This window comes from Pelophylax lessonae (genome assembly GCF_965119305.1).
Source record: "Pelophylax lessonae genome assembly, chromosome: 8".
NCBI classification, from domain to species: Eukaryota; Metazoa; Chordata; class Amphibia; order Anura; family Ranidae; genus Pelophylax; species Pelophylax lessonae.
This window is the reverse complement of record NC_138775.1, coordinates 184053824-184072785: the sequence shown is the minus strand read 5'-3', so window position 1 is coordinate 184072785 and position 18962 is coordinate 184053824.

The following is an 18962-nucleotide window of genomic DNA, read 5'->3' as shown; positions in this document are numbered from 1 at the left end:
TGACATGTAAAATCGCATTTTATATCTAAGCCTATTGCCAGCAATTGCACTGTCCGAATTGGTGCGATGCCGACTTTGCCGACTTAGTTTCTGTACTACTTTTGGCTACTTCAGGGGGTGATTTCCATAGACATCTGTGCAGGAACCCGCACAGATGTCTGTGAAGTCGCCCCCAGAGTCGGACTGAAATGCCATATTGAAATTCAGCTGAACTCGCACGATTTCAAAAAGGTCTATGTGTGAACCTGGGCTAAATGGCATTTATAGTGTATTGTTTATATTTACTGTATATAAAAAAAAAACACATTTTATTTTTTTTTCCTCCCTATTTGATTTGATTTTTGTTTTGATTATCTATATATGATGTTTTTTTATATATAGTTGTATTAAAGTTTATTGAACCCTTGTCAGTTTTTGAATGTCATTTTTATGTTTCATATGCATTTCAGTTTATTGAATTCTGTTTTTAATCTATAGTGTCTGCTTTATTCCCCATTTACTTTGTTTTTTGCCATTTGTTTTTTGTCTTTTTTTTGTGTACTTTCTCTTTGCTTTCTTGTTTAGTTTTTCAGGTATGTTGTTCAGATTCTTAATTTTAATGTTTTGTTTAACCCTTCTTTTTGCGACTTTCCATTTAATTTATTAATTTAATTTTTTGTGCTTTGCAGACTTGTTTTTTGGGATATTCGTCTAACTCAACAAACAGCCCAGCATTCAAGGAATACAGATATTGATGTAAAATAAAGCAATCATTACAGGCTGCGGGGCTCCAACTGGACAAAGGCCCTAAAGAGTGTGATAGCTCAGTGTGTCAGTCCCTTTTTATTCCAGTACCTTTAGCAGGAAGCCAACCAAGGCTAAAAGAGGAAACATAGGGTAAAAAGGGGCAGCGCTATATGATGAGGTCACAAATGAAGTGTGGCAAAGTGCATCTAGCTGGCCAGGGAGAGGAGAGAAGAAGGGGAACAAGGATATAATAGGGGAGATAGAAAAAAAAAAAAGAAGGGGGGATTCAGCAAACCAGGATCTTTGCAAAGTAGGGATAATCACACCAGGGTAGCCATTAGGGTGTACCAAGAGAATATATAACCCCTAAGTCAGGGAGACACAGATTCCCTGTTTTGATGCTTATTTGGACATGTTTGAATTATGTAATTGCATGCTTGTTGGATGTAGACATCATAATGTGTGCTCCATGGTTACACGCTTCATATTCTTGTGGGAAGCTGCCACGTCCTAGAATCATGTGTGATGCTTTCAGGGGCAGGAAACTCCATTTGTTTGGATTTAAGGTAATATCTGTTTATCATTCTTTCTGACTGTGTTTTCTCTTCCCTCTTTCCTGAGGAGTACCTATGGCATCCTGACCTAGGACCTTTTATATTCAGTCTGCAGATCACTCCTTTGTGTTTGACATTTACTGTAGGGACAGATCCACCTGTTTTATGTAAATGATGGGAGGCAGCTCTAATATTTTATTTGTTGTGTATACATGTAAACTGGATTCCCAGCACCAGAAAATCAATGCTAGTCTTGTGCTCATGCGTGTGCACAATGCACACATGCTCATATTCCTAAGTGAAGAGGCAATGTTAGACGTACTATTTCAGTTTGTTTTGTTCGCATTCGTTCACGTGTGCATACCAATTAATGTGCGCACTTGGCACCCAGTGGTCTATTTAAACTGGTCTGTTACTATGAGCAGTTGCTGAACGGTCTTCAGCTTGTTCCCATGTTCCTGAGACCTGATTCTCTGTACCTGCTTATTAAAATGCACTATATTACCAAATGTACTGGGGTGCCTGCCTTTACATGCACACAAACTTTAATGGCATCTCAGTCTTAGTCTGTAGGGTTCAATATTGAGGTGGCCCACCCTTTGTTGCTATAACAGCTTCAACTCTTCTGGGAAGGCTGCTCACAAGGTTTAGCAGATTGCCTATGAGAATGTTTGATCATTCTTCCAGAAGTACATTTGTGAGGTCAGGCACTAATGATGGAGAGAAGGCCTGAATCGCAGTCTCTGCTCTAATTCATCCCAAGGTGTTCTATCAGGTTGAGGTCAGGACTCTGTGTAGGCCAGTCAAGTTCCTCCATTACAAACTCGCTCTTCCGTCTTTTTTGGACCTTGCTTTGTGCGATGGTGTGCAGTCATGTTGGCCATCCCCAAACTGTTCCCACAAAGTTGGGAGTATGAAAATGTCTTGATATGCTGACGTCTTAAAATTTCCCTTCACTGAAACTAAGGGGCCAAGCCCAACTCTTGAAAAGTAACCCCCTTCACCAAATTATTTGATTCATTCATTAAATGTAACCATTTTGCTACATTTAAAAAACTCTCTTCTCTGTTATACCCTGTAGCTCCTGCTGGAGTTTGCTTCTTATCCCCTTGTGGAGGCTGCCATTTGAGGATGGACATTTTATGGATACACAACCTATCTCATTGCTATAATCTTTTTATATGGACTACAAACTGAAGGACTTATGAATAAATGGTTGTGGAATGAATAATCTGAGTTTCCATTATTTCTTATGGGGAAATTCGAGTGCTTTGAATGACAAGCATATTTACTGTATTTGATCTGGTTATCATTGTAACCTGGAAGAAGGTGGCAGGAGGGAGGGACGTCCCCTCCTACTCCTTGTAATGACAGCCACATTGGTTGTCATTACTAGGGATGATCGAACGGTTCGGGTCGACCATCGGTTTGGCCCGAACATTGGCTGTTCGAGGTTCAGCCGAATTTAGAACTTTTTGCCCAAAAAGTTCAGAATTCGGTCCCCAGAACCGACCAAAATGCAATGGGACAGTAAATAGGCTTTAAAAGCCCATGATTGAACCAGAACCATTAGCAAAAGCCAATTGAGGGGGCAGGAGAATGCAAGGAATGTGATTGGAGTGACTAGGGGGTCTATAGACCAATCATTAGTGAATACGCCCCCCAGTATATAAGATAGCCCCCGCCAAATTCCTAGCATTCTTATAGGGGACATGGTAGAGAGTGGAATGCTGTTCTGTTACTTCTGTTACAAAGTGTTACAAAGTGTCATTTAGCAATTTTTAGTGTGAGGAAAGGGATATTTAGTGTAGTTAGGGTGCTCTTTTACACTTTAGTTAGCTTTAATTTATTCAGTTTCTGTAGGGAAAGTGTTAAGTGTAAGGGGACCGTAGTGTAGTGTAGGGTTAACTGACAGTGACTGCTATGGCAGGGTGACAAAACCCTTCCATATCAGGGTGACCGCTATAGAGAAAAGCTAGTTTCTCTTGTGTCACTTTCGCTGCAGTAATATCGCTTCGCCGCCGTCAGCATTCTTTTTGGCTGCAGGCGTCCATAGGGATCTTTTGAGCACATGTTTGGAGTTAGACATGACATCTGAGCATGTGTATAGGGGGTATATATACACACCCATGTATGTATATATACACCAAGACATATATAGGTGTGAAAGGAGCAGAAAAAACTACTTGCACTAATGAAATAATTAACACCAATATAGTTACGCTCCTATCACACCTATATATGTCTAAGTGTAATATACATATAAGTATGTGTGTATATATACCACTATACACAAGTTCAGATGTTTTGCCTGCCTCCAAAAACCCCCAAAAAATGCCTGCAACAACACACCTGGGCGTTTGTTTTTTGACGCTAGCGTTTTTTTGGGCATTTTTTGGGGTTCTTTGCAGGCAGGCAAAACATCTGAAATTGTGTCTAGTGGTATATATACCACTAGACACAAGTTCAGATGTTTTGCCTGCCTCCAAAGAACCCCAAAAAATGCCCAAAAAAACGCCTGCTACTAAACCGGCAATGTGTGAAAAGCGAGAAGCCACTAACCTGTTCTATAACTGACCTAATACAAACAATCCTTTTTTTTATGGTTCTGGACATGCTACAGAGCTGAAACTTCACAGGTACACCTTTTAGACCCCCCGACACAAAATCACACAAAAAAAGTTCTTAAGAATTGTCATTTTTGATAGAGAGCCAATTATTGAAAACATTAAAAAGAAAAAAATTTCTTTGGACTTAGTATCTGGGGGGTCTAAAAAGTGTACCTGTGAAGTTTCAGCTCTGTAGCATGTCCAGAACCATAAAAAAAAGATTGTTTGTATTTTGTCATTTATAGAACAGGTTAGTGGCTTCTCGCTTTTCACACATTGCCGGTTTAGTAGCAAGCGTTTTTTTGGGCATTTTTTGGGTTCTTTGGAGGCAGGAAAAACATCTGAACTTGTGTATAGTGGTATATATACCACTATACACAAGTTCAGATGTTTTGCCTGCCTCCAAAGAACCCAAAAGAATGCCCAAAAAAACGCTAGCGTCAAAAAAAAAACGCCCAGGTGTGTTGTTGCAGGCATTTTTTTGGGTTCTTTGGAGGCAGGCAAAACATCTGAACTTGTGTATAGTGGTATATATACACACATACTTATATGTATATACACACCTAGACATATATAGGTGTGAAAGGAGCAGAAAAAACTACTTGCGCTAAAGAAATAATTAACACCAATATAGTTACACTCCTATCACACCTATATATGTCTAAGTGTGAAATACATATACGTATGTGTGTATATATACCACTATACACAAGTTCAGATGTTTTGCCTGCCTCCAAAAACCCCCAAAAAATGCCCAAAAAAACGCTAGCGTAAAAAAAAAAAAGCCCAGGTGTGTTGTTGCAGGCATTTTTTTGGGGTTTTTGGAGGCAGGCAAAACATCTGAACTTGTGTATAGTGGTATACATACACACATACGTATATGTATTTCACACTTAGACATATATAGGTGTGATAGGAGTGTAACTATATTGGTGTTAATTATTTCTTTAGCGCAAGTAGTTTTTTCTGCTCCTTTCACACCTATATATGTCTAGGTGTGTATATACATATAAGTATGTGTGTATATATACCACTATACACAAGTTCAGATGTTTTGCCTGCCTCCAAAAACCCCCAAAAAATGCCCAAAAAAACGCTAGCGTAAAAAAAAAAAAGCCCAGGTGTGTTGTTGCAGGCATTTTTTTGGGGTTTTTGGAGGCAGGCAAAACATCTGAACTTGTGTATAGTGGTATACATACACACATACGTATATGTATTTCACACTTAGACATATATAGGTGTGATAGGAGTGTAACTATATTGGTGTTAATTATTTCTTTAGCGCAAGTAGTTTTTTCTGCTCCTTTCACACCTATATATGTCTAGGTGTGTATATACATATAAGTATGTGTGTATATATACCACTATACACAAGTTCAGATGTTTTGCCTGCCTCCAAAGAACCCAAAAAAATGCCTGCAACAACACACCTGGGCGTTTTTTCTTTTACTTTTTTTGGGCATTTATTTGGGTTCTTTGGAGGCAGGCAAAACATCTGAACTTGTGTATAGTGGTATATATACCACTATACACAAGTTCAGATGATTTCCTGCCTCCAAAGAACCCAAAAAATGCCCAAAAAAACGCTTGCTACTAAACCAGCAATGTGTGAAAAGCGAGAAGCCACTAACCTGTTCTATAAGTGACAAAATCTTTTTTTTTTATGGTTCTGGACATGCTACAGCGCTGAGACTTCACAGGTACACTTTTTAGACCCCCCAGATACTAAATCCAAAGAAATGTATTTTTTTTTTCATTTTTTTTTTTTCATTTTTTCAATAATTGGCTCTCTATCAAAAATGACAATTTTTAAGAACTTTTTTTGTGTGATTTTGAGTCTGGTGGGTCTAAAATGTGTACCTGTGAAGTTTCAGCTCTGTAGCATGTCCAGAACCATAAAAAAAGGATTGTTTGTATTAGGTCAGTTATAGAACAGGTTAGTGGCTTCTCGTTTTTCACACATTGCCGGTTTAGTAGCAGGCGTTTTTGTGGGCATTTTTCGGGGTTCTTTGGAGGCAGGCAAAACATCTGAACTTGTGTATAGTGGTATATATACCTGTATACACAAGTTCAGATGTTTTGCCTGCCTGAAAAGACCCCAAAAAATGCCCAAAAAAACGCTTGCTACTAAGCCGGAAAGGTGTGAAAAGCGAGAAGCCACTAACCTGTTCTATAAGTGACAAAATACAAACTATCTTTTTTTTTATGGTTCTGGACATGCTACAGAGCTGAAACTTCACACGTACACTTTTTAGACCCCCCAGATACTAAATCCAAAGAAATTTTTTTTTTTTTAATTTTTTTTTAATTTTTTCAATAATTGGCTCTCTATCAAAAATGACACTTTTTAAGAACTTTTTTTGTGTGATTAATAGTCCTTGGGGTATGACCCAGAACCCTAGGCACTTTTTAGGGGCATTTATTGGGTTTTAGGGCTTCAAAATTGTGTTTTTTGATTACCGAAGTTCGGGTCCCATTGATTTCAATGGGGTTCTGAAATCCGGGCCGAACTTTCGGGAAGTTCGGATGTTCTGGCCGAACAGAACTTTTGAAAAGTTCGATCATCCCTAGTCATTACAAGAATGCCGACTGCCGGCTCTAAACAATGGTACCAGGGTGATGCCTCTATCTTCAGGCATCACCCTGGAACAACCCCCTCAAGCAGAGGCTGCATATTTGCATTCCCTCAGCACTAAGGGCCTCCTGCCGCCTTCTGCAGCTCTCCTGGGTCTCCCGTTCCACCGAGAGACCTGAGCCACCAGCCGCCACGCCCGAGCTGCCAGCCACCCGAACTAAGAAGAATTCGACTCTGATCGGGTCTCCGATGTAAAAACCCAGGAGCGATGTCATGACATCACTTCCAGGTACTGAAGCCTTAAAGGTGCCAGATTTAAAAAAAAATTACAGCATTAAAAACAGCCAAACTTGGTGTTTTGAATTCTTTTAAGTGTAAAGGAGGGGTTTGGGGTCTTTTAGATCCCAGATCCCTACATAAAGAGCAGCTGTCACTGCTTATTACTGTCACAAGGGATGTTTACATTCCTTTGTGACAGCAATAAAAGTGATCTTTTTTTTGTAAATGAATAGTGTAAAAATAAAAAAATAAATTAAAATAATTAGGAAAAAAAAAAATTTTAAGCGCCCCGTCCCTCCTTGCTCGCGTGCAGAAGTGAACGCATACGTCGTTAAAGTGAGAGCAATAATTCTAGCACTAGATCCTCTCTGTAAGTCTAAACAGGTAACTATAAACATTTTTTAATGCATCGCCTATGGAGATTTTTAAGTGCCAAAGTTTTTAGCCATTCCCCGAGTGTGCGCAATTTTAAAGCATGACATGTTAAGTATATATTTACTCGGTGTAACATCATCTTGCCCATTATACCAAAAAATTGGGCTAACTTTACTGTTTTATTATTGTTTTTTAAATTCATAAAAGTGTATTACTTTCCAGAAAATTGCATTTCAAAGACCGCTGCGCAAATATCATGTGACATAAAATATTGCAAGGATATTCTCTAGGGTCTCTGCTTAAAAATATATATAATTTTTGGAGGTTCTAAGTAATTTTCTAGCAAAAAATACTGATTGTAACATTTAAGCACCATACTGTATGTCAGAAAAAGGCTTAGGCTCCAAGGAGTTAAACCACTACTAAATGATAATATTGTGGCAAATTAAATATTATATTGTAAAACATTGCTGCATTCCTTGTCAATTTTAGGATTCAAAAACAAAAATTGTTCCATTACTAAATTTACAGTATGTTTTGCATATTTAGCAGATTTTCAAATGCATTGTTTGTATCTCACAAATTCAAATCATGCTAAATTTCATAAAATAATACCATTTAATTATGATACTGTAAATTGAACTTTGATTCATACATTTTGAATACTAACCCCAGTAACAGAATCAGAATTGCACTTTAGTATTAAACCTCATAATAAGTGTGTCAAACATACTTAAGACTTAAATATCCAATTTTTTTACAGTTTATTGATTTTTCTATACACAATGTGAAATAAATAGTGACAAACTGACAGTATAGAGACTGACTATGTATAGTATTAACTGTGTTGACTGGTGGATTAAACCTTATAGTCAACTACCTTCATGCACTGACCTATTGACCCAGCTTGTCAGTAGTGCTACCTGTCCTTCCCCTGACACTTTCCTCACATAAACAACCCAGTAACAAATTATCCTTTATAATCTCTCATTCCCAGTTCCCAAAGCAGCTGCCACACTCCAAAATGGGTATAATCTCTGACTACCTGAGCAACTTTGTACCCTGTACGGATTTAAACTGTCTATTCTCTAATAGATCCTGAAACATTTTTAATATCTAAATATAGCACTTATGTTGCTGAACTGTGTTGCCACTGACTTTTTTTTGTTGGTTCTCATAATGAAATGAACAAAAATATTGATTTATATTTTTAAGCCTTTCTCCAATAAAACTAAAACCAATTTTCAATAATTGCTGCTGTTAAAAATGTAAGCATAATGGTAATTTACTTTATTTGATGTCTTCTATATTTTCTTTTGTACATTCTCTTTTATTTATTAATAATATAAAAAAAAACAAAGACACTGACTTTTATATTTTTTATAATGGTATATATATTTATATAATTTTGAAATTATACATGATAATTAATGACAACATCTAATAATTTTAATAATTAAGTGCTATATTTTATAAGGGAGACATGCTCAGGTGGTATTGGAAGCAGTAAATCATGCAAGAGACACCCAGGAACAGTCCAAGCAAGTTTATTCTGTACTTTAATTCAGCGAGGAAGCAAACAAACACAGCTTCTTTGCAGGAGGGATTTGTACAGCATGTCCATAGCATAAAAAATATATATATAAAACATTTGCTTGTCTGAGCCACTCACTGAACTCATGTCAGTTTCTGATGAATGGGTTGCCCCCAATGGGTTTTCCAACAAAAACAGGCAGCACGTTTTACCTTTTTAGTATTCTGTCAGCACTCAGGCTTTTCATGCAGCAGCAGGGTCTCACAGCAAAGAGAAGAAAGGGAGCCTTAGGCAACAGTCAGTTCACATATGTAAAGGCCTGTGGACATATGGGTAATAATGAGGTCTGGATACCAGGTAAGATGTACATTTTGGTATGGAGGCTTTTTTACACTCTAAGCTTTACAAAGTCTCTGGGCTCCAGGACTCAGTACAGAACTTATTAAGATTCTACAAAAACAAAACTTTTTTTATCAAATCAGCCATAAACAACCCTGGGGCCTCTCAACATGTTTATGTGAGAAACCTAGGTGACATAAATACACAATATACACAATCTCGACAGCCATCGCCTCAAAATTATATAATATTTCATTATATATTATTTTAATAACTTATACTATTCTTATGTAATTTACCTCCCCCAAACATATAGTTCTGCTATACATAAAGGTATTGTGCTGCTTTTGATATAAAATATATTATATTAAATTAATGATTTTCTCCATCGGACTCGTTTTCACAGACACAGAAAATCAGGTTGTGTTTGAGTGGATACTTCTCAAACAAATGCTGTTGGATACAATGGGAACTTATATACCATTGTTGTATTCAGTTGAAAGTTTTAAGCAGTCTATTGTCTCTATAGCTACAGTAATCAGGTAATGGCATGTATGATACCAGAGTGCAGTCTTGAGGTAGAATTTGAGAGTCCCTCTCTAATTGAAAACTTATATATATTGTCAGGCATAAGCTGAGAGGACTCCATGATGCATTAACACCATAGAAGCAAGGTCTATGCCTGACCATAAAAGACGCTTTCACCTGATTCTGCAGGAACTGCTTAAGAAGCCTGAGTCCTTGTTGTCAACGGAAATCATGAACACACAGAAACCAGAGTTAAGTAACTTTTAAGCATACTTTTACTATAGACCATAGTTTCTGTTAAATTGCTAGGCATCTTGCTTGTTATATCTGTCAGTCTTGTATTGTATTCCTAATATTGTAATAGTTTTGTATGTACAGCATTTTTGTATAGTAAAAGCACATTTATATACTGCAGAGGTCTGAGCTTCTTTGATTATACCGCAAAGTAACCATGCTAGATAGACGCAAACAAAACAATTGGGGGCTCGTCCCAATCTGCGCTATATGTCAATTGAAGCAGAGCTGTTTTTTCTGTGGTGTGTTGTGTAGCTTGTGCTCGGTAAAAATGCTGTGTAAACTGTTTAGAAAAAGCAAGGCTGCAAAGGATTGTTGTGTCCAGAAGGGAGTGTGCAGCTTGCCTATGTGGACCAGAGACAATGAGTGGGAGCCTCTTGCTAAAGAATTTGCAAAGTATGCTTCTCCCTTGAATAAGACTTGGGGTGATGAAGTCTCAGATCATTTTGTAGATTTTAGCCTTATGGGGTTGGAGTTAAATAAAGCAGAGAAGAGGACAGTGTCCAGAGTGGGTTGGTACTTTCTTCATGCTATCTAAACTGAATCACAAAGGAGGGAGAAGGCAGAGGCAGAAAAAAAACCAGCTAGCAGTTGCTTCGGAGTGTGTACGTTCAACTGTTAGTCGGGCTAATGATTTGCAAGGGCGGTGTTCAGCCCCCATGAGCAAATCAATTAATGCCTTAGGGATAAGGTAGGGCCATACACCTGTTAGTAAAGCCAGGGTATGTGCCATTGTCAATCCCGAAACTAAGATTGTGAGGATGTGCTCTCCTCAAACGATAGTGAGGATGAGGAGATAGAGTTTGATGTTTCTGATGATGATGATCCAATGGGAAAGAAAAAGTGTGCCAGACCTCTCATTACTAAGCATAGGAAAAGGTAACATGATATAGAAGATATGGCAGATGGGGAGGTGCATTATCACAACCCCAGAGATGTGGAATTTGAAGTAGTAACGGAGTTTACACAAACTGAACTCCATGAGCTTAACAAACAATACAAACAGAGGTCTGGGGAACCCCTATTGATTTGGTTCCTACGTTTGTGGGATGAAGGGGCGGACAGTGATGTTTTGTCAGGTAAGGAAGCAGTGGCTATGGGAGTGTTAACCCATGATCCACAATTGTGTCAAGCCATGTGAAAAGCCCAAGAGTTTAGTGTGAATTTTTCACTGTTAGACCTCGTGAGAAATGGTTTAGTCCGAGTATACGCTAGTCCTAGTGACCCGCAAAATACCTACTCCTGGAGAACAATAGAAGAAGGTATTTCCAGGTTATGTGAGATGGGTTGCATATCTGGATTAAATATGTTTTCAGAATGGATGGGTCCAGATATGGAACCCCTTACGTCTGCTCTGCGCTCTAAGCTGATGATGTCTGCGCCATTTAAACTCAGGGCTCCTTTATTGTCCTTGCTGGGGGGCCTCAGATTAAACAGCAAGATTCATGAAGCCATTACACTTTTAAGCCATTGGGGGAGCTAGAGGAGACTAAAACAAAACCTGTCAGGACAGTAGATAAGGTCAAGACCAGACAGGAAGAAAATAGGCAGAAAAGAATGTTTACAAAGAAGAAAGAGTGTGTGGGAGAGAAGACAGAAGGTGAAGAGAAAACCAGGCTAGTTATCTCTAGGAAACAAATGTGGGTGGACCTATTGAAGGCAGGAGTACCTAAAGATGAGATAGATGGGATTTCTACTGCATAAATGCTGAAGAGGTGGAAACATTTAATGGGGAAAACTGTCAGGGTTAGAAACACTACTCCTAGTGAAGATAACATCAGCTTAGATTTAGAGAAAATAGAACAGACCCCTCCTGTTATCCCCAATCCAATTCCCAAGATTGCACATGAACCCAAACCCAAATACCTTTATCCTTGGGAGGAGTTAGAGAGAATAAGAAAATGGGATTGGGAGGTTCCCTAACCTTTATGAAGGGAAGGTGAGTCTCCTGCAATAGCAGTGAGGGCAGTGACAGCAGGAGACTGACGCTCATATGCACTTGTCACTGTATGGTGGGGAAAGTCATCTTCTCCAACACATCTGATGGCTTTAGTTGATACTGGAGCTGAAGTTACACTTTTGGAATTAATTCCTTTCCATCACAAAGGAGAAGTGATTTATGTAGAAGATTTGGGAGGGCAAAGCAGTTTGGACATGGGTGAAATTGGCTATTGGCAAGGGACCAGGATTTTGGACAAATGTTTTGGGATAATGTACTCAAAGGTCAGTCAATTCAGACTGAAAGGGGTATATCCACATTTGGGTATTCTGATAAAGTGCGTCTGGTTAGGGCGGTTAAGGCTGTGTTCAGAAGTCATGCGAATTAGACCCCTGTCTACATTACTCCACCAGAGAAGCCAGTCTGTCTCAAGCAGTACAGACTTCCTGGAGACCACAAAGAAATTGGGGAGGCTATTCAAGAACTGTTGAGAGTAGGGATCCTTAGACCTGCTGTAAGTCCTTTCTCATCTCCGGTGTTCCCAGTAAAGAAACCCGATAGGAAAAATAGAATGACTGTGGATTACAGAGGTCTAAACAAAGTGGCACCTCCATTGAAGTCAGCTCTGCCTTATATGATCTCAATTGTTGAGAAAATTTCTAAGGAGGCAGGAGAATATCGTGCTGTAATAGACCTGACTAATCTTTTCTTTTCAATTTTGATATACCCAGAGTGTCAGGGGTCAGGACCAGTTTTCCATTCACTGTCCTTCTTGAAAATGAAGGCTATCTTCATTTTCCAATGATTTGTTTTGGACTGATTGCCCGAGTTTTAAGCACCCTGAATCTGAAAGTCGCTGTGTTTCACTACATCGATGACATCATGATCTTTGGAACAAAGGGAGATGTAACTGAAGTACTGCACCTACTGATAAAGCACATGGAGAAGAGAGGGTGGGCTATCAACCAAGACAAAGTCCAAGTACCTGCCACAGAGGTGAAAGTCCTGGAAATGATGTTGGCTTGGCCACAGAGGAAAATTCCAGAGACAGTTGTGCAAACTATCCAGCCACTGTCACCCCCTACTAACAAAAAGGAGGCACAAAAGTTCATTGGAGTTGTAAGATTCTGGAGATCGTTCATCCCACATTTTGGACTAATCCTGAGGCCCATATACAATGTCACCAGGAAAAAGATCAAGCCGCAACGCTTCAACTGCTACCAAAACTTTTCGTTGCTTATGGCTGTCCCAAACAAGTCCAAAGTGATAACGGCTCACACTTCACCGGATCAACAGTATAGCAATAGGCCAAAGATTCTGGAATGCACTGGTTGTGCCACATCCCAGCAGAAACACAAGATCTCCATCTTTCCCTCTCGCAAAACGGCGGTCTGACTTGTTTACATAACTGTGGTCTGCCTGTCCTGAGAGTGATCACCAGTGAACTTCGGGTCTGCCAGACCCGCTGATTGGCTTCCGCTGTGTCCAGTCACAGTGAGAGTGGGTCGCCGGTGGCGAACACGTGCCCCAGGCCCAGTGCACAAAATCACATACAGGTACGTGATTTCGCACAGGAGGGCCGCCCTGCCGTAGTATATCTGCACAGGGCGGTCCAGAAGGGGTTAATTGAACAAGCTGATTGGCTACCATGCACAATCACACCAGATTTTGCACTCTCCAGGTTTAGTAAATCAACCCCACTGTGTTTCTGTGTCTCCCGCTCTCCCTGCTGGCACTGACTGTATTGAGTCACTGACAGTCTGTTACACTGTGACAGAGATGCAGGGAACCAGTATTCCCTGTTCACCCAGCACGCTTCTGTACCATGAGGCACAACCCAGTAGTAACATCTAATAATACTTTCAGGTAATGTGAACGAGTGAACAAGTAACAATAGTTCCCTGCATCTCTCTGTGGCAGCGGCAAAGAGTGCACGCATTAGGCCAGGGTTTCCAAATTCTTTTTTCAGTCATGGCACCCTTTAAAAGTATGCAAATTCAAAGGCCCCCAGTTCTGGATTGTATTTATTTACTGGAGATTGATGTCACCTTCTACTTGGCACCACATGGATGAGGTCCTTCCTCACATCTGCATTTTCCCCTTCACATTGGAGTCCCTCCTTTACATCAGTGTCCCTCCCCCCATTAAATCAGACTTAGCCCCACTAACACCAGAGTTCCTTCATCACAGCAGAGTCCTCCTTTGCTTTAAAGTCCTTCCTTCAGGCCATTGTACCCATTCACATCAGATTACCTCAACACATCAAAGGGTCTCCTTCCTTGAGAGATTGCCTATCACATCAGAGCCCCTTTTCACATTAGAGACCCTCTATTTCATCAGAGTCTGCCCCCCCCATCACATTAGAGTCCCCCATCACATCAGACCCCCCGCATCGCATCAGAGTTCCCCCTTACATCAGTGTCTTCCCTTGACATCAGAGTCTAGCTATTCCATCAGAGTCACCCCCCATTACATGAGAGTCCCCTCTTCACATCAGAGTTTCCTATCCCATCAAAGTCAGCCCCCATCACATTTGCCCCTTCCCTCAGTAACAGTTCTATCGCATTAGACTTTTTCTTTCCTTCACAACAGGGTCCACAGTCCCCCTTTCGCAAACGGATCTTACCTTCATATCTTCACCAGGGTTGTGGCATCATGGCAGAGTGCAGGAGGTGGATCACTGTAGGTCTGGCTCGAAGAAGGACTTCCATTTTCTTCTAAATGCCTGCCATATATCAACATCATCCATTTTCATAGTGCAGGCAGGCCAACTGCCATAACCATTACAAATGCAACATCAATGTCAAAAGATGCTCTTGATTTTTATTAATTTGATATGTTGAAAGGGGAACACTTTGCAGAGTATGCAGGCATATTCACCCAATGCATTCAACACATCTTTTTGGTCCTGTCCATCAGTGAAAAACCATGTTGTTTTTAAAAATGCATGCTATGCTTACTTACATCTGTGTTCATGGAGCATTAGACTCTACTGGGCTCAAAGCAGTAAAAAATTATACATTTGCCAAAAGCAGAGTAGATGCACACATAGCTACACCATGTTTCCTATTTTTTTTTTTTTTTAATTTGGGGAACATCATCTAAGCTTGCCTAGAGTCCACTGATGCCTGCTGAATATCTGCCTAAGGCCTCATGCCCACTGGATATTGTCAAAACACCAGTAAAAAACTGTAACTGTAGAATGAGTTTTTCAGTTTTTTTGCAGTAGCGGTTTTCAGCGTTTTCTAGCTTTTTTCAGCTGTAGCGTTTATAGCTTTTTTTTAGCAAAACTTTACTCCCACAAAAGTTTATGGCTCAAAACCACTGATATAGTCTTGTTTTTCAGCATTTTTTTCCTTTGCATTTTTCAGAATTTTTACACTTTTATCAGAGTTAGAGCTTTTTCAAACCAGAAAATGCCCCTGCCAAAAACTGCTGATAACAGCCTATGTGTCCATGGCCACATAGGATAACATGCTGGGGAGTTTATTGACTGCAGAAAAAATGCCTGATGCCCAAAACAGCAGCTGTAAAAACGTTCAGTGTGCATGAGGCCTAAAATTACATTTGGTTTTATATACTGAAGCCGTTGGGTGCTATAAACTGTCTCTAAGCCCAAAAGCAAAAATTTTATGTTAAAAAATTGTAATTCTGTGCTACGGATCTATGGTCTGGCTGCTGCCTCACCTCAATTCTCCTACCAATTGGTACAATGTGGTACAAATTAAAAATAAAAAAGGGGTGTAAATAGCGCTGCCAATTATTTGTACTAAATTAGACAACAGGGTGAGAACTATAATATATCCCCCCTTTGATAAATCAATAAATATACCTTGACCCCTTTCACTCCGACAGTACATAAATATGCGGCCTCACTGGACTGGGCTTTTTTTCCATGGGGCTCTTTTGGTGCTGGAAGCATGGCGTGCTCCCAGCACAGAAACCAGGGTCTCACCAAAAGCCCTGGGCCCCATTCTAATGATCAGGACCTGGAATGGCCGGTTACGGGTCACATGATCGCTGTGATAGCCTCTGATTGGCTATCACAGTAATCAGTGACTGTGAAGCCCACCCCTGTGTTTTCTGACTCATCGCAATATATATGAGATGTTGTAAGAGGCAGGTTAGGGCGACTCTAACAGATGATCTCTGGCCCACTCCTTCAGTATCTGGCAGCAGTATTCTTTTTCCTTTGTCACTAACAAGCAGAGATGGAGTAAGCCAATAGGAAGGGCTACTGGGTCGGGATCAGGGTCCAGGATCAGGATGCAGAGACACAGGAACACAAAAAATGCAGGTCAGGGACACATGGAGACAACACCAAGGCAGTGAGGAAGAGCATTCCCAGGGTTTAACCACTTCAATACCGGGCACTTTTCTCCCTTCCCGCCCAGGCCAATTTATAGCTTTTAGCGCTGTTGCGTTTTGAATGACAATTGCGCAGTCATGCAACACTGTACCTAAACCAAATTTATATGTAATTTTTGTCCCACAAATAGAGCTTTCTTTTGGTGGTATTTGATCACCGCAAGGTTTTATCATTTTTGCTAAACAAATAAAAAAAGACCGAAAAGTTTGAAAAAAAAAAAAAAAGTTTTTTGTTTATGTTATAAAATTTTGTAAATTTCCTGCACTGATGAGCACTGATGAGGCCGCACTGACAGGAACTGATGAGGAGGCACTGAAGGGGTGGCACTGATGGGGTGACACTAATATGCGGCACTGATAGGCGGCACTGATATGCAGCACTGATGGCACTGATATGTGGCACTGATAGGTAGCACTGATATGCAGCATTGGTGGGCACTGATAGGCAGCACTGATGGACACTGATAGGTGACATTGATGGGCACTGATAGGTGGCACTGATGGGCACTGATAGGTGGCACTGATGGGCACTAATAGGTGGCACTGATGGGCAGCACTGATAGGCACTGATAGGTGGCACTGGTGGGCAATAATGGGCACTGGTGGATGGCACTGATAGATGGCAATGATGGGCACTAGTGGGCAGCACTGATGGGGAGGGCACTGGGGGGCAGCACTGATGGGGAAGGCACTGGCGGGCTCCCTGAGCCCTGATTGCCATCCCTGGTGGCCATGGTGGGCATCCCTGGGGTCATGGGTGGGCATCCCTGGGGTCATGGGTGGGCATCCCTGGTGGCTCTAGTGGCACCCTCCCAAGGTTCTGCACTGGTAATCAATGCTCTGATTACCAGTGCAGACCCCCCCCCACCCTGTAAGGAGAGCCGCAGATCAGCTCTTCTCTACTCATGCCTGTCAGGCACGAACTGAGGAAAGCTGATCAACGGCACTTCCTATTTACTACAGCTATGATTGGACACAGCTGGTCACATGGCAAAGAGCCTACATCAGATCAGAGATGCGGTGTGTCAGAGTGACACACCACAGTACCAATCGCAGATCTGCTCGCAAATGACGGCGTGTCAGGATAATACAGCCACCTTCTCGCTGTCAATTCCCTATAGGGTGGGCGGGAAGTGGTTAAATACACTTCCTGCAACCAGCATCAGGTGATGACTGATTGCATGAGATGATGTCAGCTTTTGGTTGCCGAGGGACACCTGCTGGTTGACATCAGAACTGCAGCTGATAGATCTGGGAGCCACAGTACCACCAGCAGGTGAACCCTTTTCTGACAAATGTGAAGGGGAAAATCCAGATGGGAAGAGGGACCTCATCCATGTGGTGCCAAGTAGAAGGTGACATCAATCTCCAGTAAATAAATACAGTTCAGAACTGGGGGCCTTGGAATTTGCGTTTTTTCAAAGGGTGCCATGACTGAAAAAAGAATTTAGAAACCTGGCCTAATACATGCACTCTTTGTCGCTGCCACACAGAGATGCAGCAAACTATTGTTACTTGTTCACTTGTTTGCATTACCTGAAAGTATTATTAGATGTTACTGCTGAGTTGTGACTCATGGTTCAGAAGCTTGCTGGGTGAACAGGGAATACTGGTTACCTGCATCTCTGTCACAGTGTAACAAACTACCAGTGACTCAAAACAGTCAGTGCCAATGGGGAGAGCGGGAGACACAGAAACAAAGTGGGGTTGATTTACTAAACCTGGAGAGCGCATGGTAGCCAATAAGCTTCTAAGTTCAGTTTGTTCAATTAGGCTTTGACAAAAAAAAAACTGGAAGCTGATTGGTTTCTATGCAGAGCTGCACTAGATTTTGCACTCTCCAGTTTTAGTAAATCAACCCCTTAGTGCTTATTACTGGCCTGTTTTTATTTTTGGATGACAGTTGAGGGAGGCTTATGTCCCAGATGGTGGATAGGGGATATTGTCTGCCTATTGGTGTGTTCTACAAGCCTACCATTTCTCTTCTTCTGGTAAGGAGTACCTATAAGTGCTTCTCCTGTATTGGGTTCACTACTCTATCTACACCCTTTTCTCATTAATCCTTTGTTCTGGTAAGTAGCATGAATATTGGTGGTGGAAATTTATATTCACAAATTGAATCACCTTGGTCCAACAAGGACTTTGTTTTTTGTTCTTGTTCACACTGGTAGTTTGAGTTCACTGGTGATTTTTTGAATGCCAACATATTATCATTACAATATATGTTTTGTGGGGTTTTATGCTATGGTGTTCCTTTTTTTTCTTTGATTTATGATTCCACGCCACTTAATTTTGGGAGTCCAACCACGGATATCTACAAACAAGTTGTCAAGATCCCTGATTTGGATTCCTTGCTTCACATTTATTATGTTCTGGTAAGCGTATTACCATTGGGAGTCTGGATTGACATCACCGGTTTCTACATATCATTCAATTATTTTTTACAATATTTGGACTATTATGGACATTCATTTGGTCTATTATATTTTCTGATTATTGATTTTTGGTTTTCACTTATTATCACTAGGTGTATGGACATTACATTAGTCTATTCAATGATGAGCGCGACTTGATTATCTATAAGCTTCTAAGTTCAGCTTGTTCAATTAGGCTTTGACGAAAAAAAAAAAAAATGGAAGCTGATTGGTTTCTACGCAGAGCTGCACCAGATTTTGCACTCTCCAGTTTTAGTAAATCAACCCCTTAGTGCTTATTACTGGCCTGTTTTTATTTTTGGATGACAGTTGAGGGAGGCTTATGTCCCAGATGGTGGATAGGGGATATTGTCTGCTTACATTCCTTCCTTGTGCCTTCTTTTTTCCTTTATCTACTTTCATTCTCT